The following is a 21162-nucleotide window of genomic DNA, read 5'->3' as shown; positions in this document are numbered from 1 at the left end:
AAGTTGGCAGAGTTGTATATTGAGGAGATAGTGAGGCTGCATGGTATTCCATCCAGTATTGTGTCTGATAGAGATCCCAAATTTACTTCTAGATTTTGGGAAAGTTTGCAGAAAGCGTTGGGGACTAAGTTGAGGTTGAGTTCAGCTTATCATCCTCAGACTGATGGTCAGACTGAAAGAACTATCCAATCCTTGGAGGATTTGTTGAGAGCTTGTGTGTTGGAGCAGAGTGGTTCTTGGGATAGTTATTTGCCGTTGGTGGAGTTTACTTATAATAATAGTTTTCATGCTAGTATCGGTATGGCTCCATATGAAGCATTGTATGGTAGGAGGTGTAGAACTCCATTGTGTTGGTATGAACCAGGTGAGAGTGTTGTACTCGGACCTGAGATTGTGCAGCAGACGACTGAAAGGGTTAAGATGATTCAGGAGAAAATGAAGATTTCTCAGAGTCGTCAGAAGAGTTATCATGATAAGAGGAGGAAGGCACTTGAGTTCCAAGAGGGAGATCATGTGTTCTTGAGAGTTACTCCGACGACAGGTGTGGGTAGAGCTTTAAAGTCTAAAAAGCTTACTCCGAGGTTTGTGGGTCCGTATCAGGTTTTGAAGAGGGTTGGGGAAGTGGCGTATCGGATAGCTTTACCGCCATCGCTTTCTAATCTGCATGATGTGTTTCATGTATCTCAGTTGAGAAAATATATTGCGGATCCTTCGCATGTTGTTCAGTTGGATGATATCCAGGTGAGGGATAATTTGACCGTTGAGGTGTTGCCAATTCGGATAGATGACCGAGAAGAGAAGACCCTGAGAGGTAAGAAGATTGCTCTAGTGAAAGTTGTTTGGGGAGGTCCAGCTGGTGAGAGCTTGACTTGGGAGCGTGAAGATCAGATGAAGGAGTCGTATCCGGCTCTATTTGCTTGAGGTATATTTTCGAGGACGAAAACTTCTAAAGTGGGGGAGAGTTGTAACACCCAGAATATTGTTAGATTAATTTAAATATTATTTTAATATGATTATTTGAAGGTAAAATGAATTATTAAATAATATTGGGAATTATTATTATTATTATAGATGTTATTTATTTTAATAATAATTAAATAAATAAAATAAATGGAATATGAAGAGTGGAAGGGTAAAAGTGGAAATGGATAAAAGAGGCCAAGGTGAGAACTCAGAGTGTTTTCACGTATTTTTGCCTCAGAGTCAGAGAAAGGGAGAAACGCTGAAGAGAAAGAGAAGGAAGAGGAAAAGGCCAAAGATTGCTCAGAACTTCCTTCAATCCAAAGAGGTAAGGGGTCTGAACCTTATTAAACGATAATATGCGAGCAAATTCATGATATATGTTGGATTGTTGATGGATTTTGGGGATTTTAGGGAGATTGGGAAAGTTTGGGGTTTTGATGGAAATTCTCCGATCTGTGAGTTTTGTTGAGTTATATGCTTAGAAGCCCGCGCGTCCACTGTTTCCGCACTTAAAATCTTATTTATGCACATAACAGCCAAATGACGTTCGCCATTATGCCTTTGGCGCTCGCCATTTGGGCTTTTTTCCAGAATAAGAGCGTTTAACGCTAATGGCGTTCGCCATTAGCCTAATGGCGTTCGCCATATCAGTTTGACGGACAGTTTTTCCAGAATAAGAGCGTTTAACGCTAATGGCGTTCGCCATTAGCCTAATGGCGTTCGCCATATCAGTTTGACGGACAGCTTTCGCGTTTTAAACTCCCAGATGTGATATCGTTGTAATGTTGTTGTTGTTTTGTTGAGTTGTATGTCATGCTATTAATGATGATGATAACATGACTATATGATGCTGTTGTTGCTATGTTGATTATGATGCATGTTTGGTGTGCATGCATTCATGAAAGGCCGATGCCTAGTGATGAACGGACTGAGTTCCAATGATGTTGTTGACTCCGGGCTTGTGGAGAGGCTTGGTTCCTTGCGGGGAACTCGGATTCTATGGTGATGAATCTGGGAGTGGTGATCCTGTAGTTGGTCACAAAATGGGTATACCGAGTCGTGTTGAGTCATGCATGGGTGTGTGCATTGCATTTGATATGTTGTTTTGTTGATGTTCATGAGTATGTTGATTATGATGATTATGATGAGCTGTGTTGGCATATGTGAAATATATTTATGTTTATATTTCTGTCGTTATATTATTATTTAATAATGTAATTCTCACCCCTTCTGCATGTGTTTATGTTCATCTATGATGAGCAATGTGCAGATAAAGAGGAGTAGCTATTGTTGAGGTTTGAAGAATAAGTGTAGAGTTATTCTACAGAGTCGAGTCAAATGCTCTGGTCATGTGACACCGGGGTTATGGGATTCGATAGATAATTGGTTATTATTTACGTTGTTTATGATGACTAATATGTTGAGATGTTTTGTTGAGATAATGTTGAAACATTATTATGAATTGTTATATGATGAATGATAATATTTGTGTTGTTGTCCGCTGCGAAGTTTTAATAAAATAAATAATATGTTTTATGTTGTGATGCGATAAGTGTTATGTTGTAAGAAATGTAAACTCTTCTACATGTTGTACTCTGATAATTTATTTAAATATGTCGTTTGGGTAGAAGGGTGTTACAGTATGTTGTATGACAGTTTGCCCTTACAACCTCTGGTTGGAAACAAATTCCAAATTTGTTTGTCAAGATTTTTTGAATCCCTTTAATTGTCCCTTGGAACCTAAAAAGTAGTGGTTGATTTGTATTCAGATTGTTTCCAACATAACCTTCATAGTTTTCCATATATTCAGAAAGGGCAACCATTATGCGAATAAGAAGGGCAACTTAGGTCTCTCTATTCAAAGCGATCAATGATGGAACTTTATCCCAGACTTTGTCAAGCCAGATTTTGCTCGTAATCATTTAGATTTTTCTTACTATCATTTTTGTTAATGTATGAGAATTTTGGTTCTTTGTCCCCCTCTTTTTTAATTCCTTTATTTTTTTATACATTTTATAGGTGCTGCTCCTTACACCTTTATTTTTAAAAAGTTTGAGAATTGAATTTGAGTTGCTAAAGTTTAGATTTGATCTATAATCAATTATAATTTCATTTTTAAATCTGAACCTAATATTTTCAAAATAGAAGATCTATTAATCTACTTACCAAAGATATAAATCATGTATACTATATATTTGAAAAACATATAAAGAATATATGTCATACGTTTTTTTTTCAATAAATTTTTTGAGATAGTTAAATTTTATTTTAATATTTAATTTAACATTTTATTGAATTGGTTGTATAAAATAATTTATTTTATAATAATACATATAAATTTGCAAAAAGTAGGTTAATAAACTTAAACTAGTGAAAAAATCTATATTTTAATATTTTTATTCTAAATACGAAATATAATTTAATATATATATATTATTGATATTTATTTAAATAGACCTATTTGATAAATTAAAAAAAAAAGGTATTTAAGAAAAATTAATTGTTTATTTTTTTGTTTTCCATAGTTATTCACAAGGTTTACACTGGAGATGTTAAAATGGAATATTATGATGGCCTCAAATTTTTTAAGACGGGTTAGAATTTTTTTTTGGTAATATATGCTCAAAAATTATTATCCGGATCCGGTTCTAAAGGGGCTTCAGACTATCCAATCCTAAATATTCTTATTTTAAATGAAAAATTAAAATTAAAATCCATAATATTTATATAAATGAAATTAAAAATTCTATTATTTTTAACATAATAGATTTTTAAATAATATGTTATCTTTTATAAAATAGTAAACTGTGTTTTTAAATATAACACATTTTTAAATTATATAAAATAATACTTGAATATTTAACATGAATATTTAACATAAGAAAAACAAATAGAATATTAAAAAAAATGTTGATTATATTAATGTGAGATAAAGGTAAAATGTTAAAAAAAAATGTTGATTAAAAAAAAAATTAAATAGAATAAAGATAAAATTTTGTGATGTGAGATAAATGAATATGTTATTTTAAAATAAGATAATATATATATAAGGACTAATTGACTACTCACAACACGTAGGAATCAGTCATAATGGATAGTGAATTTTTTTTTAGGATTTAGTTAAGTCGTCCAAAAAAAAAATATATACTATAATTTTTATGATCTGGCGAACCGGCCACATGATATAGCCCATTTTCAGGAGTGTAGTTTAACACACCAAATCAGAAACGAAAACCCTATTTACTCTATTTTGTCCTTATTTATTCCCAAATTCAAAACCCTAACCCTATTTTCTTCCATTGCAGTCAAGAATTAATCGTATAATTATAACTGCATTTGTTTGGTTCAGCCGTGAATTTTCAAACGCATTTGTTTGTTTGGTTCAGCCTTGAATTTTCAAACGCGCGATTCCTTTTTTTCATCGATTTCAGTGGCTATTAGGGTTTTGGTTGGAAAACTGATTCTGGTTCTAATACATGTCAAAAGTGATTTACCAATTTTATGGTGAGATTTTACTTTTAGATTATAGTGATAATGATTCAGATCAAATATACTCTGTTCTATCTTTTTTCACTGTCTTTTGATTATACTGATAATGATTCATGTCAAATATGCAGATTTACTGTGCACTCTCTTCTATCTTTTGATTATAGGGATAATTAACTTTTTTTTAAAATTAATTTCTTGTAGCTTAGCGAAAAAATGGAATACAACAGTTGGATTCTACACAGACTGGTGTGCTCATCCTGATATGGGACAATCTAGCCCTTCTCCCCCAGACTTATTTATTTATGGTGGTGGAAGCTATCTGGATGCTAACACCAAATAGGTTAGCAACTATTTTCCTCATCAACATACATTTAATTGTATGTTTATATTAGATTGCGATTTTTTCCAAGTTTCAATCTTTTTTGTTCTATATTGATTTTGTCCTGCAACTATATTGTTGACACTGTGTTTCCTTGATTAGGTGATACCGACTTACTACAACCTACCAAAAAAATTATTTATCTTTAGAATCACAAGATACATGTAAATGTCAACCACAAACAATTGGAAGTGCAGAAGCAGCTTCTTGACATCATCCGGGCAAAGAGTTACCTGGCTAAAGTCTCTTATAGATCAAGAGTAAGTTCAGTAACTTATCAATGAAGAAATAAATATTCGTCCAAAAGATCTAATAAAAGTTCCATTGGTTTCAGGTTATACTTCTGTTTCAAAAGATTGAGAGAGCATATATATGCATTTTTGGACTTTATGCCTAGGAGTTTGGCTCTGAATGCGGCAATCCGGACTAGTGTTGTGTGTACATTTCATATCTTGATTTTGTAAAATATTTTAGGTCTGAAAGAGTGATGAAAAAGTGATTGTGGAAATAGGAGGAGCACATTGTACCTTCATTTCCCCATGAGATATTGGTATTTTTCTTTTAAACTTTACTTATAGGCCAATAAAACTTTTAAAGTTGAATCCTAAATCCTTCCATTTTTACTATTTGTGTTTTATTTCTCTATCATCAGATTGGATACCTAATTGTTTTAAGAAAAGGGGTTTCTCAACTTGCTATGTATGGGCATGTCCTTATATACTATATTGTCATCCCAAAGAGCAAAAGATTCCAAACAATGATAAGCTACCCTCTTGGTCAGTCTTTCTTTCGTCTTATAAGTATATGTTGAGTTTTTATGAGAAATTGAGAATACTATTTTCCTTTTTTATCATCTTTGTTTTTGAATGTTACTATAGAATATTTATATTGTTTGTTTATGCAAGTATCTTTCAATGCTAAAAAAGGCTATGAAAGAAAAAAATTGTTGTTGGTTTAACTAACATATATTATCATTTCTTTGTTCCTACTAAAATAGGGGTTCCAAAGTGACAATTTCTCATTTGCAATACTTTGACGGAGACTTTGGTGTGGTTCAACTATGGAAAAAGCAAGGTCCATTAAAACAGAGTGTGGAGGAGACTATGAAAATATGTTGAAGAAACAAGTGTCAATTAGAGCTTTGAAGACCATGGGACATGTCAATCCTTCGAAAGACGACACTGCTAAAGACATTCTGGTGATTCAAAAGTATGTCTCTTATCTCTTTTAATTTCATCCTTTGATTTTATTTTTTGGTGTTCTACATTTATATAAATTATACAATGTCATTATGTGGGAGAATGTTTAGATTTCTTACTCTATTAATCAATCAAATTTGTTGAATTACTAAAGATATTTGATTTTGATTATATCTAGCTTAAAAGTCATATAAATGATGGATTTTGATTGGTTAATAGTCTAAAATCTTTTACACTAACATTACATCAAAATTAATCTCATATCCTTTTATATTAGATTGAATGAAAAGTTGCAATATTTGTATTATATATACCAGTTTAAGTTATTTATATAATATGTGTAATTTTATCTAATCTTTTTTCCTTTTTTTCCACCCAATTTCCATTAGGTAGCTCACTTACAATATTCATGCATGCATTGCTGTGAAGTGATAATGTCTGGGACGCGGTGGTTTTGCACTGAATGCAAAAAATTTGTGAAAGGTATGATAGCTTAAATACATAGTTCAATTGTTTCCCCTTCTCTTAAAATGAATGCATTGGTTTTGCATTGAATACAATAAAAAGGGTTGTTTTTGACTTTCATATCAATATATTGCAGATGCCACACTTCAAATGAACACACCTTAAAGAGCGGAGAAGTGCATCCACTTTGTCAGGTAACAATCTAACTAAACCTAAAGCTTCAATATGATTTTATCATCATTAGTAAATTCTTATGTGTTGTTTTTAGGCCGTTGTTGATGATATCCCCTCCAACACTACGCATAATGATTACATCCTTGAGAATGGATTATTTGAAGATAGGAACAACTTTTTGAGCTTCTGCCAGAAGTATCAGTTTCAGTTTGACACACTCCGACGTGCCAAGTATTCCTCAATGATGATTCTCTACCATCTAAGCAATCCTAGTCCTATGAATTTTGGAAAATGTTGTATTATTTGTTGCGCACACAATGTGTTCTAAAAGTGGTGGAAATGTGAGGTTTGTCCAGATTGAACCATTTTCTCTCTATCTTATAAGGATAGAGGTGTTTGCCATGAACACAAGTTGACTCTAAATGAAGACAAGTCAATTCAAAAGAACTCATTTTGGCTGAAAATAATTCAACACCACAATCTATGTAAGAGTTTAATTGGAAAATGATATGAACTTAATTCTTTGGATTTATTGTTTTTATTACTTGTTTGGTATAAATTGTTGATCATCCTTTCCAATTTACACACAGATGCTGAAACAGAAGAAGTTTTTGATATATCTTAACTACGGAATCATGAGTTACATGGGAAAAGGTATGGAATTTATTCTTAAAATTGATCTTTTTTCATTATTTGTTTGTTCTGGATTGGTGATTATACTTTTCGAGTTATACACAAATGTTGAAAATAGAGACTGAAGAATACATTTAATTGTTCGGCAACTAGTGCTAAATCCTGCTCTATCCAGGTCTAATACATCCAGGTCTAATACATCATCTTGTCAATTCAAGAAGTTGTTCAATCATGCCAAAGTTATAAAACTCATATTGATGGGGATGCAAGTATTGTAAAAAGATATGGACTATACTAACTTCTCACTTCATGGATTGCAAAGACTCAGAATGTAGAATACCACATTTCAGGTGTGTTACTATTAAAATTCTACACTACCTACATAATTTAGACATTTTACTCTGCCTAAAATATGCATAAATACACTCATTCCTTTTAACACATTTTACTCTGACTCAATTATGCATACTGTTTGTATTTATGTTCAGATTTTAGAATATAGAAGAGAGGAGCAGATGTTGATAGTGACAAAACAGTCATTGATATTGGTGTTTAGTTGATTTGTGTTCGTTTTGAGTCAACTTGTGTTCGTGGCAGTCAGCACCTCTATCCTTATAGCATGCATAGCAAATGGTACAATCTGGACAAACCTCACATTTCCGGCACTTTTGGAACACATTGTGTGCATAACAAATACTACAACATTTTCCAAAATTCATAGTACTAGGATTGCTTAGATGGTAGAGGATCATCATTGAAGAATACTTTGCACGTCGGAGTGTGTCAAACTGAAACTGATATTTCTGGCAGAAGCTCAAAAAGATGTTCCTATCTTCAAATAATCCATTCTCAAGGATGGTATCATTATGCTTAGTGCTGGAGGGGATATCATCAACAATTGTAATATATTGATACGAAAGTCAAACAAAAACTCTTTTTATTGTATTCAATGTAAAATATATAGTCTCTTTTAATTTCTATATTTAAATGATAAATTATGTATCACTTGTGAAATTTAAACAAACTTTTGTACAATAAAAACTGTTTGATTAATTTTATCGGATAAAATAGGAAGACCAAAAGTGTAATATAACATTTAAAATAATATAAAAATGATATGTGAACTTGGTGGCATATATTTTTGTTAAGTTGATAATAAAATTATTTAATATATTATAATTATTTTCATTTTATTTAATAGATAATAAAATAAGTTATGTTAAATTATTAATGATAAACATTGTTTCTTTAGAAATAACTTGAATAAAGTGGATGTGAAAAAATTGTAGTTAAAAGATTATAGTTTTTAATATTTTTATTTTGAGAATATTGTAAATATATTATTTTAATTAATTAATTATCAAAAGCCTTTGTTTATGTAGATTTGTTATATAAATTCAAATTATTAAATTATAATCATTTTGTTTAAAAGACATAAAACAAATACTAAATTTAATTAATTGATCAGTAATAAATAAATATTTATCTTATGTATAAATATTGTGTCTACCATTTAATTATGTCATATTTCATTAATTCAAATTCTATCATTGATTCCATTAATTAAAAATTAAAAAAGTTGGACGACTCATTTTCAAAATAGAATGATAAAATTTCACTTGATATATTATAATTTCCCCCCTTTTAAAATTGATGATATAAAGAGATTAATTTTAAATAACTTTTTTTACATCATTTTTATAATAACTTCAATTATTTATTTAATTCATTAGTTATAAATGATATTTTCATGTGTGAATCGTATGCCACACTTCATTTTTTAATAACTAATTTTCAGAAAAACAATGGAAAAAATGAAATATAAATTTATTTATAATTGACATATTATAATTGTTCATTTCATGTCAAAAATATTTTTAAAAAAGCATGAGTTTTTAGTTATTTTTTAGTAACATACAATTCTTTCGAGTATGCTTTATACTGAAAAATATAATTATTATATTTAATTTTATTTGTATTTAAAAAATATAAAAAAATTAATTGATTTTTGATCAAAGGTTATTAATTGATTTGCAACCAACTACGTATTTGAATAAATATAAAAATGACATAGTAATATTTAGTTGAATAAATATAATAAATTAATATACAAATTCAGATGTATGTATTTTAGTGTTCACTTTATAATATATTATTTTAATTTAAAAAACATAAAAAAGTTAAATAAAATTAATTAATTAAAAACATTAATTATTTTATATATGAATTTTATATTTTAATGACAAAAACATATGATAAAATTAGGCAATATTTCAAAATTTCAATACTAATTACAATTTAAGAGATAATGTAAAAGATTAAATATATATAATAAAAATAATAATATTACAATGTCTTAAAATTTCATTTTATACAACTATAATCAAAATAATATATAATAATAATGACGATAATGTCATCAAATTTCAATACGTGGTACAATTTTAACGTCATACCGAAGGATATCTGTACTTTTAGTGGTAATATGTTCTCTAAAGTAAATCATATGATAAAATTACAGAATATCTTAAAATTTCAATACTTATTACAGTTTAAAAGATAAAGTAAAAAATAAATATATATAATAAAAAATAGAAAAATTAAAGTAATAAAAAAAGGTAATTTAAAAAGAAAAGTGTTTCCGAATACTGGTGATTTCAGACTGGGCGGAGACGAATTCCGGCGAGTCTAGGGTTTAAAAGTAAATCATATGATAAAATTACACAAAACCTCCGCCGAGAAAAAAAGGAGGAGCGAAAAATCATATGATAAAATCGCCGCCGCTTCGTCTTCATCATCCTCCGTCGCCGCCGCTTCGTCTTCATCATCCTCCGTCGCCGCCGCCGCTTCGTCTTCATCATCCTCCGTCGCCATCTTGAACATCACAAACTCCGACAACTAAACCCTAACTTCAATTCTGTTCGATTCGAATAGATTGATTGTTTGATCCATGGGGAAGAAAGGAGGAGCGAAAAATCTCCCAAAACCGGAATCAAAATCTCACACTCCTATTACACTGAGAGAAGAAGCCACTGGAAAATTAAAAACGAAGCCAATCGTTAACACAAAGTCACATCTGAGAATCGATCATTTGAAAAAACTTGCGGTGTGGACCACTACTAACCCTCACATACCGTCTCTGAGTGCCTTCTATGGTCAGCATTTGGCCACCGTTTCAGAGTCTGCTGGTGTACCTCCTCATCCTTCTCTACTCACTTGCCAAAGGTTTGCTTTCTCTCTATGTTTAGTTAGATATCCCCGAACGCCTGATCATTTGAAATGTTTATTAGTAGAATTGATTTATGACTAACATTTGTTTGTTGATTTGTTCGAGTATTTTATCTTATATTCTTCTTAGGTTCTCCTTAAGCATTTGATACTTGGAAATTTCCTATGATTCATAAAAAATGTTTATCATTGTTTGATTTCTCTGCAGGTGCGAAACTGTTCTTCATCCCGGCTTTAATTCAACTGTACGGATTGAGAAGAATAGATCAAAGGTCAGACACAGGCAAAAGAAGTTTGGCACCATCGCCCAAAACAATGTCGTGTACAAGTGCCATTTCTGTTCACATCAGAATATCAAGAGAGGTACCCCTAAGGGACATTTGAAAAAACTATGCCCGGCAAAAGATAAACCATCCTTAGAATCAACACCCGCCACAAAACCAATTGTACACAAATCTTTAAAATTAGAGAAACACATGGTAAGCAAAGATGAAGGCGGTGAATTACACACTGTTGGTTCAGAAGTTGTAGTTAAGGACGTCGCCCCTATGAAGGGTCTGGAAACTCCGTTTAGTACAAGTGCACCAACATTGTTAGAAGCAAAGAAGAGAAATAGAAACAAATCCTCGTCCAAGAATGCGTTTGAAACTCCAAGCATGTCTGCAAGAGTAAATACTCAGAGCACTGCGAGCAAAAGACGGAAAAAATCATGGACCAGTTTAAAAGAAATTGCTAAGAGCAAAGAGAGTGATAACAGTGGAGTTGCTAATTTGACAATCCCATTTTTTTATAACTTGGAAGATTTCTGCATAGGTAATTTATTTTAAGATTGAGCCGGAAGGTTGTTTTTCTCAGCTTATTTCAAGCAATTTTGTTGTTTTTGCTGTGTTTGATGCTCTCTATTGCCAACAAGGTGATAGTCAAGCATGCTGTCACCAAAATAAGAGATGGGGATGTTCTTCTAACATACGGGTCATCATTGGCAGTTGAAATGATTCTTTTGCATGCACACGAATTAGGAAAACAATTTCGTGTTGTGATAGTTGACTCTCGTCCAAAGCTTAGAGGACAACAGTTACTCCGCAGGCTTGTGGAGAAAGGTCTTAACTGTACATACACTCATATAAATGCTGTTTCCTACATTATGCATGAAGTTAGTCGAGTTTTTCTGGGTGCTGAATCAATATTGTCTAATGGAACGGTATATTCAAGAGTGGGGACTGCAAGTGTCGCAATGGTTGCTCATGCATCCCGTGTACCTGTCATAGTATGTTGTGAGGCCTATAAATTTCATGAAAGGGTACAGCTGGACTCGATTTGCTCGAATGAACTTGGTATGTATATTTATCTGTTATAGATGACAAGGCTTTTATTTATCCTAAACCATTGGCTTTTTCCTCTAAGGCTCATGTTTTTATAATGATCTTACAGGTGATCCAGATGCCATTTCAAGTGTTCAAGGTAGAGTGGATGTCAACCACTTGGATGGTTGGTCCGATATCGAAAATCTGCAACTTCTAAATCTGATGTAAGTATTTGTTGATTGGAACACCGCACCAAATTGTTATTTCGCCACTCTAACCTGCAATTCTCTTTAAATTGATGACAGTTATGATGCAATGCCTTCAGATTACGTTTCAATGATAGTCACAGATTATGGAATGGTAAGTGTTGAAATTTTGAGAAGTTACACATTTGGTGCTAAAACATGGCTAAAGTGCATTTTTTGAACCTGGAAACCTGTAGTTTGCATTTTATCTAGTTGGTCTTAGGAGAATGATTTTAGGATCAAGCAAACCCGTATTCGAGTAGGGTTGTTGTAGGTGGTGACAGAGGGTTTTTTGATGGGAAGGGGAATGATGCTGGGAAGGTTGTGGCGTCTTCGTTTCCGAGAGGTGGATTTGATTTGACGGCTTTGAAGGGGAATGGTGCTGTTGTTCCGGCGAGTGGGTTGACTACTGTTTCTGTTGTTAATGATTCGCTTGGGATTGGGATTCCTGGTGAGAGATTCTTATCTTTGTTGATTTTGTTTTTGATGGTAGTCTATGGTTTGGTTTGTTTGAATTTGAACTGGTTTTAGCTATCAAGCACTGACACCGGAAACACATCTTCGACACTGACGTCAATAATTTGAAAAAATAATAAATTAAACTTAATCACAGGGGTCGGTATTGGTTTTGGAGTGTTCTGACACCTTTTTTTCAGAGGTGATGGTGCAACATTTGGATTATCAGTTGGTGAGAATACTAATTGAGGTGTGTTTGGATAAACAATTTAATTGGGGACTTCCTGCTTAAGCGCTTACCAGAATAAGTGCTTATGCATAGATTATTTCAGTGGCAAAAGATAAAATAAAGTCAAAGTGTTTGCATATTTGGTAGAAGCTGTTTTCATAAACTATCTTATAGTACTTGTCGAAATAGATGAAGACAACTTAAGGACATGTCATATAAGTTATTTTTATAAACTCTCTTGAATAGTCCCACGCTTGCTTATGCCAATAGACAAATTCAAATAAATCAATTTAACCAGCCCTGAAATTGAGTTTCAGCAAGTGTAGGGTGAAATTAGGAAGTGGAAAAATGCAGTTTATGAAGTTTGATTCAGCTTTTTGTAAAATATGAACTAGAAAGTGAAAGTAAAGATTAAACATCAATTTTTGGTTTGATCTGGAATTCTAGATAGTGCATCGAATCAGGTTTTTGAAAATGTAAACTATTTTGTTTCAGAAAGAGTTTTGTTTGAATATATATACAAACTAATATGAAGTTATTAACTAGAGATAGAACATAAGTTCAAAGTTCTATATGTACTAGCGTGCAGTGTTCGTCTCTATGCTTTTCTTTTGTGCTTAAGTATAAATGTATTAGTTTAACATATTTTGTACTGTTGAGTGCTGATTAGTTAATTTTATATGTAGTTGAAACTTGAAAGTAAACTGGTATTCCCTTTACAGAAGTTTAGATATATGCGTGTTTGTCTTTTGCATAACGAGAAGGGTCTTTGTTTTTTAATATGTAAAATCTGAACATATCTTTTCCCACACGTTATAATCTCCACTTGCTCTGTGTGTGTGTGTGTTGATTTTATCACCATTTGCAAGTTTAATTGTATGATGATAAAGAATTGGAATCATCTCGACGTGCTTGTTATCAATGTACACGAGGATGTCTTTTAAAGAGAAAAATTGAACTTTGTTGTCTGTGGTCTGTTTTTATTTTCTTATTGGCTTTGCTTTAGTTACATTTTTATTCTTCACCATTAGAAAAAGAAAAAGCAAACAAAGGAGGAGGATCAGCTGTGGAAATGAAAGACCAATCTACTAATTCAAAACAGGAGAAACCAAAACCCACAAAAGCTGAAAGACGTGCACTTCAAGAAGCTTAACGAGCTGCAAAGGCTGCTGCAAAAGGTGTGTATTAGTGTTCCCATATTTGATTTGGAAATGGTAGCGTGTCTGTCTGTGATTCTGCATTTGAGCTCTCTGACTTAAAGGGCTTCTACTGTGGGTATACTGTCTGTGATTATATGCTGATCTTAATAGTTTCTTGCTATTGATACCCAGTTCTTTGTCAGAACTACTTTTAAGTGTTCACAGACTCAAATATTGTGTTTTCTATGATTCTTACAAACATATAGTTTGGTATATACGAGCTGTTTCATAGGTAACTTTTCTGCACAACTCATTATGATGATGCTAATAATTTAAAATTTAATAAAATGTGTCTTTAGGCGAAGGAAATAAGGCCTCTGCAACTGCTACATCGGTGAATGCAAAACCTGCTAAAGCAGTAAAGCCTGCACAGAAAGCTGATAATGCATCAGTTGCAGCCACTGAGAAGAAGGGGAGTGATTTCCCCCATGAAAAGGATAGAAAGAAAGATGCCCCTCAACCACGCTTGCAGTATGATGACAAGAGCCGGGTGGAGAAAGCTAAACGTCGTTCTATAGTGAAACACACTGAGGCTAGGAACAGAGTTGAGTTGTTCAGGCACTTACCACAATATGAACATGGGAGTCAGCTTCCAGATCTTGAGGCAAAGTTTTTCGATTTTTATCCTGTGCACCCTGCTGTTTATAAGGTACTCTGTTATCCTGTCATTTGATATCAATGCCACTATATACATTTGTTTTTTGATTTCTATACCGCTGTTATTTTTGGGTATATAATAGTAGGGTTGATAACTCATTATAAAGATTAGATCGGAAATTTATAGCTACATAATCTGGGAGTCAATATTTTCTTATCTTTAAAAAAAAATTTATACATTCGTTTGAAACTCATTATAAATGAAAACTTGTGGATTCAATCTACTCAATATGAACTTTTAATTTGACGGTTGGATTGCAATGCACAACAGCACCGCTAGCAGTAATACTCTAAAGTGGTGTTTTAGATTGCTCATAGGTGACATTGTATGGTTCACTGACAGTTAAAAAATTAAACCCTCTGCACAATAATAGAGGCACAATCTTGCCTATCTGCTATGTATGAAGTTATGTTGAATGGCGTCCAAATATAAGCCTATTGTATTTAGCATCCAATTTTTCACGAAGACATCCCAATATAAGCCAAATTGTAGTTAAAACTTCAACTTTATTCATGATGTTCTAGTGGATAGGACATTGATTAGGAGTTAGGACCCAGTTCAATACGTTATGTGAACAAGAGCTTTTTAAATATGCTTTCTCAAATCCTAATGATTTTCACTGTGGCTATCAGGTGGGTTTGCAGTACATATCTGGAGATATATCTGGTGGCAATGATCGTTGTATTGCAATGCTCCAAGCATTTCAAGAGGCCATCAAAGACTACAAGGTTCCACCTGAGAAGAGTCTCGGGAGAGATTTGACAGCAAAAATTGGTAGTTATGTATCATTTCTTATTGAGTGCCGACCTCTGTCAATCAGCATGGGAAATGCAATTAGATTTCTCAAGAGTCAGATAGCCAAGCTTCCTTTAACCTTGTCTGAGTCAGAAGCAAAAACTTCTCTCCAGTCAGATATTGAGCGTTTTATAAATGAGAAGATCATACTTGCCAACAAGGTGATAGTCAAGCATGCTGTCACCAAAATAAGAGATGGGGATGTTCTTCTAACATACGGGTCATCATTGGCAGTTGAAATGATTCTTTTGCATGCACACGAATTAGGAAAACAATTTCGTGTTGTGATAGTTGACTCTCGTCCAAAGCTTAGAGGCCAACGGTTACTCCGCAGGCTTGTGGAGAAAGGTCTTAACTGTACATACACTCATATAAATGCTGTTTCCTACATTATGCATGAAGTTAGTCGAGTTTTTCTGGGTGCTGAATCAATATTGTCTAATGGAACGGTATATTCAAGAGTGGGGACTGCAAGTGTCGCAATGGTTGCTCATGCATCCCGTGTACCAGTCATAGTATGTTGTGAGGCCTATAAATTTCATGAAAGGGTACAGCTGGACTCGATTTGCTCGAATGAACTTGGTATGTATATTTATCTGTTATAGATGACAAGGCTTTTATTTATCATAAACCATTGGCTTTTTCCTCTAAGGCTGATGTTTTTATAATGATCTTACAGGTGATCCAGATGCCATTTCAAGTGTTCAAGGTAGAGTGGATGTCAACCACTTGGATGGTTGGTCCGATATTGAAAATCTGCAACTTCTAAATCTGATGTAAGTATTTGTTGATTGGAACACCACACCAAATTGTTATTTCGCCACTCTAACCTGCAATTCTCTTTAAATTGATGACAGTTATGACGCAATGCCTTCAGATTACGTTTCAATGATAGTCACAGATTATGGAATGGTAAGTGTTGAAATTTTGAGAAGTTACACATTTGGTGCTAAAACATGGCTAAAGTGCATTTTTTGAACCTGGAAACCCGTAGTTTGCATTTTATCTAGTTGGTCTTAGGAGAATGATTTTAGGATCAAGCAAACAGTTTAAACTGTAGAAAACCTAAAAGATTAAAATAAAACATTTATTTTTATAAGTTCCACCGTTAAAACTTATTTTCAAAAAGAAACTATTGAAAAGAAGCGAGAGGGCATTAGTATTTACTGTTTATAAGGATAGAGGAAAAGAAACCATTCTTTTGTAAACCCCTGAAATGTGATAAACTACTACTAACACAATAGTTTTTAATACATTCTCAAAGGGCATCAGATTTATATTCTGATGCTTTACACAAATTTTTTGATTCATATTTCTACTTTGGCAGGTCCCCCCACAAGTGTACCTGTAATTGTAAGAGAATATGGGAGAGAACAGGTCTGGATATAAATTATTGAAATGCAAAGGCCTGGTAGGAATGGGTTGTAAGAGAAAATGGGAGAGAACAGGTGTGGCTATAAATGATGCAAAGGCAAAGGCCTGGTAGGAATGGATTGTAAGAGAACATGAAAATGAACAGGTCTGCATATAAATTATGCATTGCGAATGCCTGTAGGAATAAATTTTGAAATTATTGTAATTCATGTTTATCGATTATTTTCCATATTGGAATTATGTGCCTCTTTGTTAGGAAATTTTAGACATTTCTATATTCAACTGTCCTAGCGAAGAGAGCAAACATTTTGCCTCTCCAGGCAGATTTAGGTATGTATTTTCATTCACAACAGTTCTTCTTTCTCTTCTATTGTTTTTCAAGTATCGGATAAGTTGTCTCACAATTTTTGGCTATGTATTTTCATTCACAACAGTTCTTCTTTCTCTTCTAACATTTCCCCCTCTCCTATTATCATTCAACCTCCAAACAACCATAGTCGCAGTGCTTTGTTTGGTTTGTTTTCTGTATTCTAAATTTTGTAAAAGAAAGTTATTTAATTTAAATATAACTTATCTGTTTTGTATTTTAAAAAACTTGGTATATAATTAATAGCAACTCAAAGTATAAAAAATGAGTATACCCTTCAATAAACTATACAAGTTTTCTTTCCCCTTCTAAGGTAAGAGAGAGGAGTTGCAAAAACCAATTATACGAGAAAGTAAATAAATAAAAATTTCAATATTGTAAACCACAAGAAACATAATACTCTATACTGGCAAAAACCAAAAACACAATAATATTGTATCATTCCCCAAACATGCACCAAACAAAGAAATGAGTCATTCATTGGCAAAAGAGAAACAAACATTCATCTCTGAGAAGAAAACTAAACTTGTGTATATATATGTTCAAGAGTTTGTTCATACAACAATCCATTACAGCCTAAGAGAATGCATCTTTCAAGTGTGTTCATGTTCTCAATTTTGAATTATTCAATCACTCACTCATTCATTTCCTCTTAAAACATCAGCTTTATTAAAAGTCGGCTTAACGAGACCAAGAATAACAAAGCCACCTAAAGCAACAATCAAAATGCCTAAGACATTGACCAGAATTGCTTCATTGGAATATCGCGATATGACGTTGTTGGTTTGAAGGAATGTAGCCTTTTCTAAAAGACCAGTAGTTGTTGTAACTATAGCCAAATCATAGATATAGGTACCAAAGACTACATGCCATGGCATTAGTGCAACTCTACTGTTTCTTGACCCTCCTGGATACCAAAATGTTGCAATTTATTTGAACCATTCAAATAAATCAAATAAATGTTCCATTCAAAATTCCCTGCCTAACAAATCCAATTTCATTTAGAGCAATTTAAGGTATTTTTACAAATAAATGTAGGTTTTTTTTTTCAATCCTATTCCATTAAGTATGGCCTTACAGTCTTCATTCAGTATTCAGCCATCATGATGAACATGCCAAGATCCTTCAGTAAGGCAAATAACACCAACCTAATTATAACCTGCAAAATAAATTAATAAAAGTTTTCAACAACACCAAATCCAATTAACAAACCGAACCATTAGCAAAATTATAACGAGCAGGCATTGTGTTTAAGCTAACATTGGCAGAAAGACGGTGCCAATCGACACATAATCAGTTATAAATCCATAACAAAATCGAGTAACATTTCATATTAATCTCTATCTTGCTATTTCACTTTTATAACAAGTTCACATTGAAACCAACTCAATAAATAAAGTTTCATGCCAACCAATCTACTTCGCACAACATAGTTATTAGAATTCAACATTGGTTTTCTCACTAGTTAACATTCAAGACGTCAAAACAAAGTGAAACCTTCTACTTAACACACCACCAATCCATACCGGTCCGTTAATTCGAGATTCAAGTATTCTACAAAAAATCTCATAAACTCAGTTTCCTACGACTTAGCAGCAATAAAAGAATGCAACATAATTAATTCTAACTGTTTCAATAACCACCTAACAATTTATCAATAGAAATTCAAAACAAATTTTAACAATGTATTATGATTAAAATTAATCAATCGATTCACAACATCAGACAGCAGTCCAAACATCATAACAAACAATGGATTAATAACAGGAGTAAGAATTAATTCCATTTCAAACCATGTATGCATTTCAATTGACCGAAATTTCAATGTCAAATTCACGTTAACACAAATTCATTTCAATTACCCGCTAACAGTATTCATAACCAAAATGACAGAAAATTATGACAAGTAATCATTCATGTGCTTACCAAAGTTTGGCTAACGGTTAATCCATAGCAGCTCACAACATGACATTCCGGAGCCGGCAGGCCATTTTAACTTCACTGCTTACAAAACCAGAAATCCATTTTGACTTAATAGCTTATTGACATCCTTCTGTAACTAACAATTCTTCATCTCATAAACTAACATATAAGTCCTAATAGAATTTTAATTGCTTACTAACTTCAACTAACAAACTTCATTTCAATTTTTAACATATATAACCAATTCTAACTAAAATGAATTTCATCTTGTCTAATTTTCTAACCAACACAGCCGCAAATTACCAGTCATGAGGGAGTTCCACCATCACAACTTGCAGCAGCAGCAATATGTCGGCAATGCAAAAGATCCAAGCTGCAACGCGCCGACAATTAACCTTGGCATCGCGTCCTGTCCTGTGTAGCAATCCACGTCAAAACCGGTGAGATGTTCGACTTGTTCAGCCTGCATCAAGCTGCAGAAATTATAACCAAAATCAGCATTAAGGCCAAAATGTTTCTGATCAATAACCTTCGCTTAAATTTATCATTCTAACATCACAATTAATAAATAACGAAATGTCATTTAACAGGAGAAATTGACCGTCATCAATTCAGTTCGACGTAGAAAAGGGTTTCCATTTAGGTGCACTTCACAATTGTCATTTTTTTTACCGCAAACTGCATCTAATTAATCTTTCTCCAACTAATTCAAAATGCAATTAATTGTTACAGTTACAAGTTAATCTAGCGGCAACAATCATAGTGTAATGACGGAATCCATTCACCTCACTTCAAGTTAGCCACGCTCCACACATGAAAACAGTCATATTCACAGCATTCGGACACATGCCCTAACCTAAGCATTCACTTAACTAGACTAGCAATAACAAATTAATTAATAACACAAAACATGCCACACATTGAAGATACACGACGCAAACTAGACGCAAACCGCAATTCACAAACGGATAGCAGCAGTTCATGAAATATTTAGCAGTTTTTAACCCACTGTGGAAGTCTAACAGGAAACTGCATTTACTGCCATAGCAGAATTTTCATAGCAGCATTTCAAGTTAATTAATTGCATCTGCATCTAAACTTCTAACTGACCATAACTATAACCACTTCACTAACCTTTCCAATTATATGACTAACATCATGATCACTTTTAACCTATTTTTTTAACTGCAGTAAAGTGGTTAGTAAAAATAATGTGCTAACAAAACCCAACCTGCATAAAAATGAACCGGAATCAGAACGTCAATCCTCAACCAACTCTTAACCGTCTTTCTAACTAACTTCTAAGTAACCAAACATGTGTAACAGTTGTCTAACTTCAAACTAACTTATTAACTAACATTCCATCAATTAATTAATTTTTCACTGTCATTGGATTCACTCTAACAGAATGAGATAATCAACTAACTGAATCTCACATTGTTAACCAACTAACTAACTGACCTGGTTGCCCAAGAGCCTGCCCGAGTTAGTTATGATTGATCCCCTATTTAACCAATTGAATCCTCATTCGATTGGATTTTGGGGATTCGGTTCAACCTTCATATTCCATTTCTCTTTGAGAATCCCTCCTCATCCTCATCATACGCTCCTCCCATCGCCGTGAGAACTTCAACATTTGAAGCTCTACACGGTGGAGCTTTGAGCCTTGACTCTTCATCAACTTCATTCTTCAATTATCCGTCTTCCTCCAACTCTGCAACATAGATTTTCTGGAGATCCGTCTCATCATTCCACAGCGGGAGGCTTCCGTTTTACAGCTTGATGTCGATTCTTCACCCTGAGATCCTCGGTCCTGCATCTCGATACACCCTGCAGTAATCCAAATTTCATGAAGCCATCATTACATGGCCTGTCGGGATGATTCGGCATCACAGAGTTTAAAGAAAATAAAGATGAAGGAGATTCGTACGCAATAATAGCAGAAGAAGTGAAGGTATTACTCGAAGCGCTTTGGGGTTCTCGCATATTCGTCGGCGATAATAATTCATCAATTCACTTTGACTCAAATATCAGTACTGGCACCAGTTCACTCATTCAACCTATGTGTCGCATAATAGCTAC

General features: G+C 33.2%; 2 long non-coding RNA genes and 1 pseudogene across 4 annotated transcripts in view; 2 read left to right on the top strand and 1 right to left on the bottom strand.

Annotated features, from left to right (window-relative positions):
- Positions 1 to 4140: 4140 nt before the first annotated feature.
- On the top strand, positions 4141 to 8307 carry LOC127120358 (uncharacterized). Of its 2 annotated transcripts, none has more exons than XR_007803188.1 (12): positions 4141 to 4467; positions 4654 to 4829; positions 4934 to 5091; positions 5166 to 5381; positions 5484 to 5607; positions 5829 to 6040; positions 6420 to 6513; positions 6632 to 6689; positions 6764 to 7154; positions 7260 to 7323; positions 7478 to 7652; positions 7791 to 8307. It is a non-coding gene; the product is annotated as an uncharacterized LOC127120358 (long non-coding RNA). The 2 variants fall into 2 exon arrangements; XR_007803187.1 differs by having other exon boundaries at positions 4142 to 4467; positions 4654 to 4792.
- Positions 8308 to 9816: 1509 nt separating this feature from the next.
- On the top strand, positions 9817 to 17194 carry LOC127120330 (uncharacterized; annotated as a pseudogene). Its single transcript, XR_007803182.1, has 12 exons — positions 9817 to 10527; positions 10739 to 11343; positions 11517 to 11864; positions 11962 to 12058; positions 12140 to 12194; positions 12383 to 12530; positions 13796 to 13942; positions 14263 to 14612; positions 15254 to 15998; positions 16096 to 16192; positions 16274 to 16328; positions 16744 to 17194. The product of XR_007803182.1 is annotated as an uncharacterized LOC127120330 (transcript).
- A 472-nt stretch (positions 17195 to 17666) lies between these two features.
- LOC127120367 (uncharacterized) overlaps positions 17667 to 21162 on the bottom strand; it is a 38868-nt gene continuing 35372 nt past the window's right edge. The window contains exons 3-4 of the long non-coding RNA XR_007803191.1: positions 19084 to 19158; positions 17667 to 18316 (exon numbers count right to left, since the gene is read on the bottom strand). This is a non-coding gene — a long non-coding RNA (uncharacterized LOC127120367). The remainder of the gene's footprint in view (positions 18317 to 19083; positions 19159 to 21162) is intronic.

The sequence above is a fragment of the Lathyrus oleraceus genome, chromosome 1 (genome assembly GCF_024323335.1).
Source record: "Lathyrus oleraceus cultivar Zhongwan6 chromosome 1, CAAS_Psat_ZW6_1.0, whole genome shotgun sequence".
NCBI classification, from domain to species: domain Eukaryota; kingdom Viridiplantae; phylum Streptophyta; class Magnoliopsida; order Fabales; family Fabaceae; genus Lathyrus; species Lathyrus oleraceus.
The sequence above is the reverse complement of the archived record's forward strand: the minus strand, read 5'-3'. Positions and strand labels throughout refer to the sequence as shown.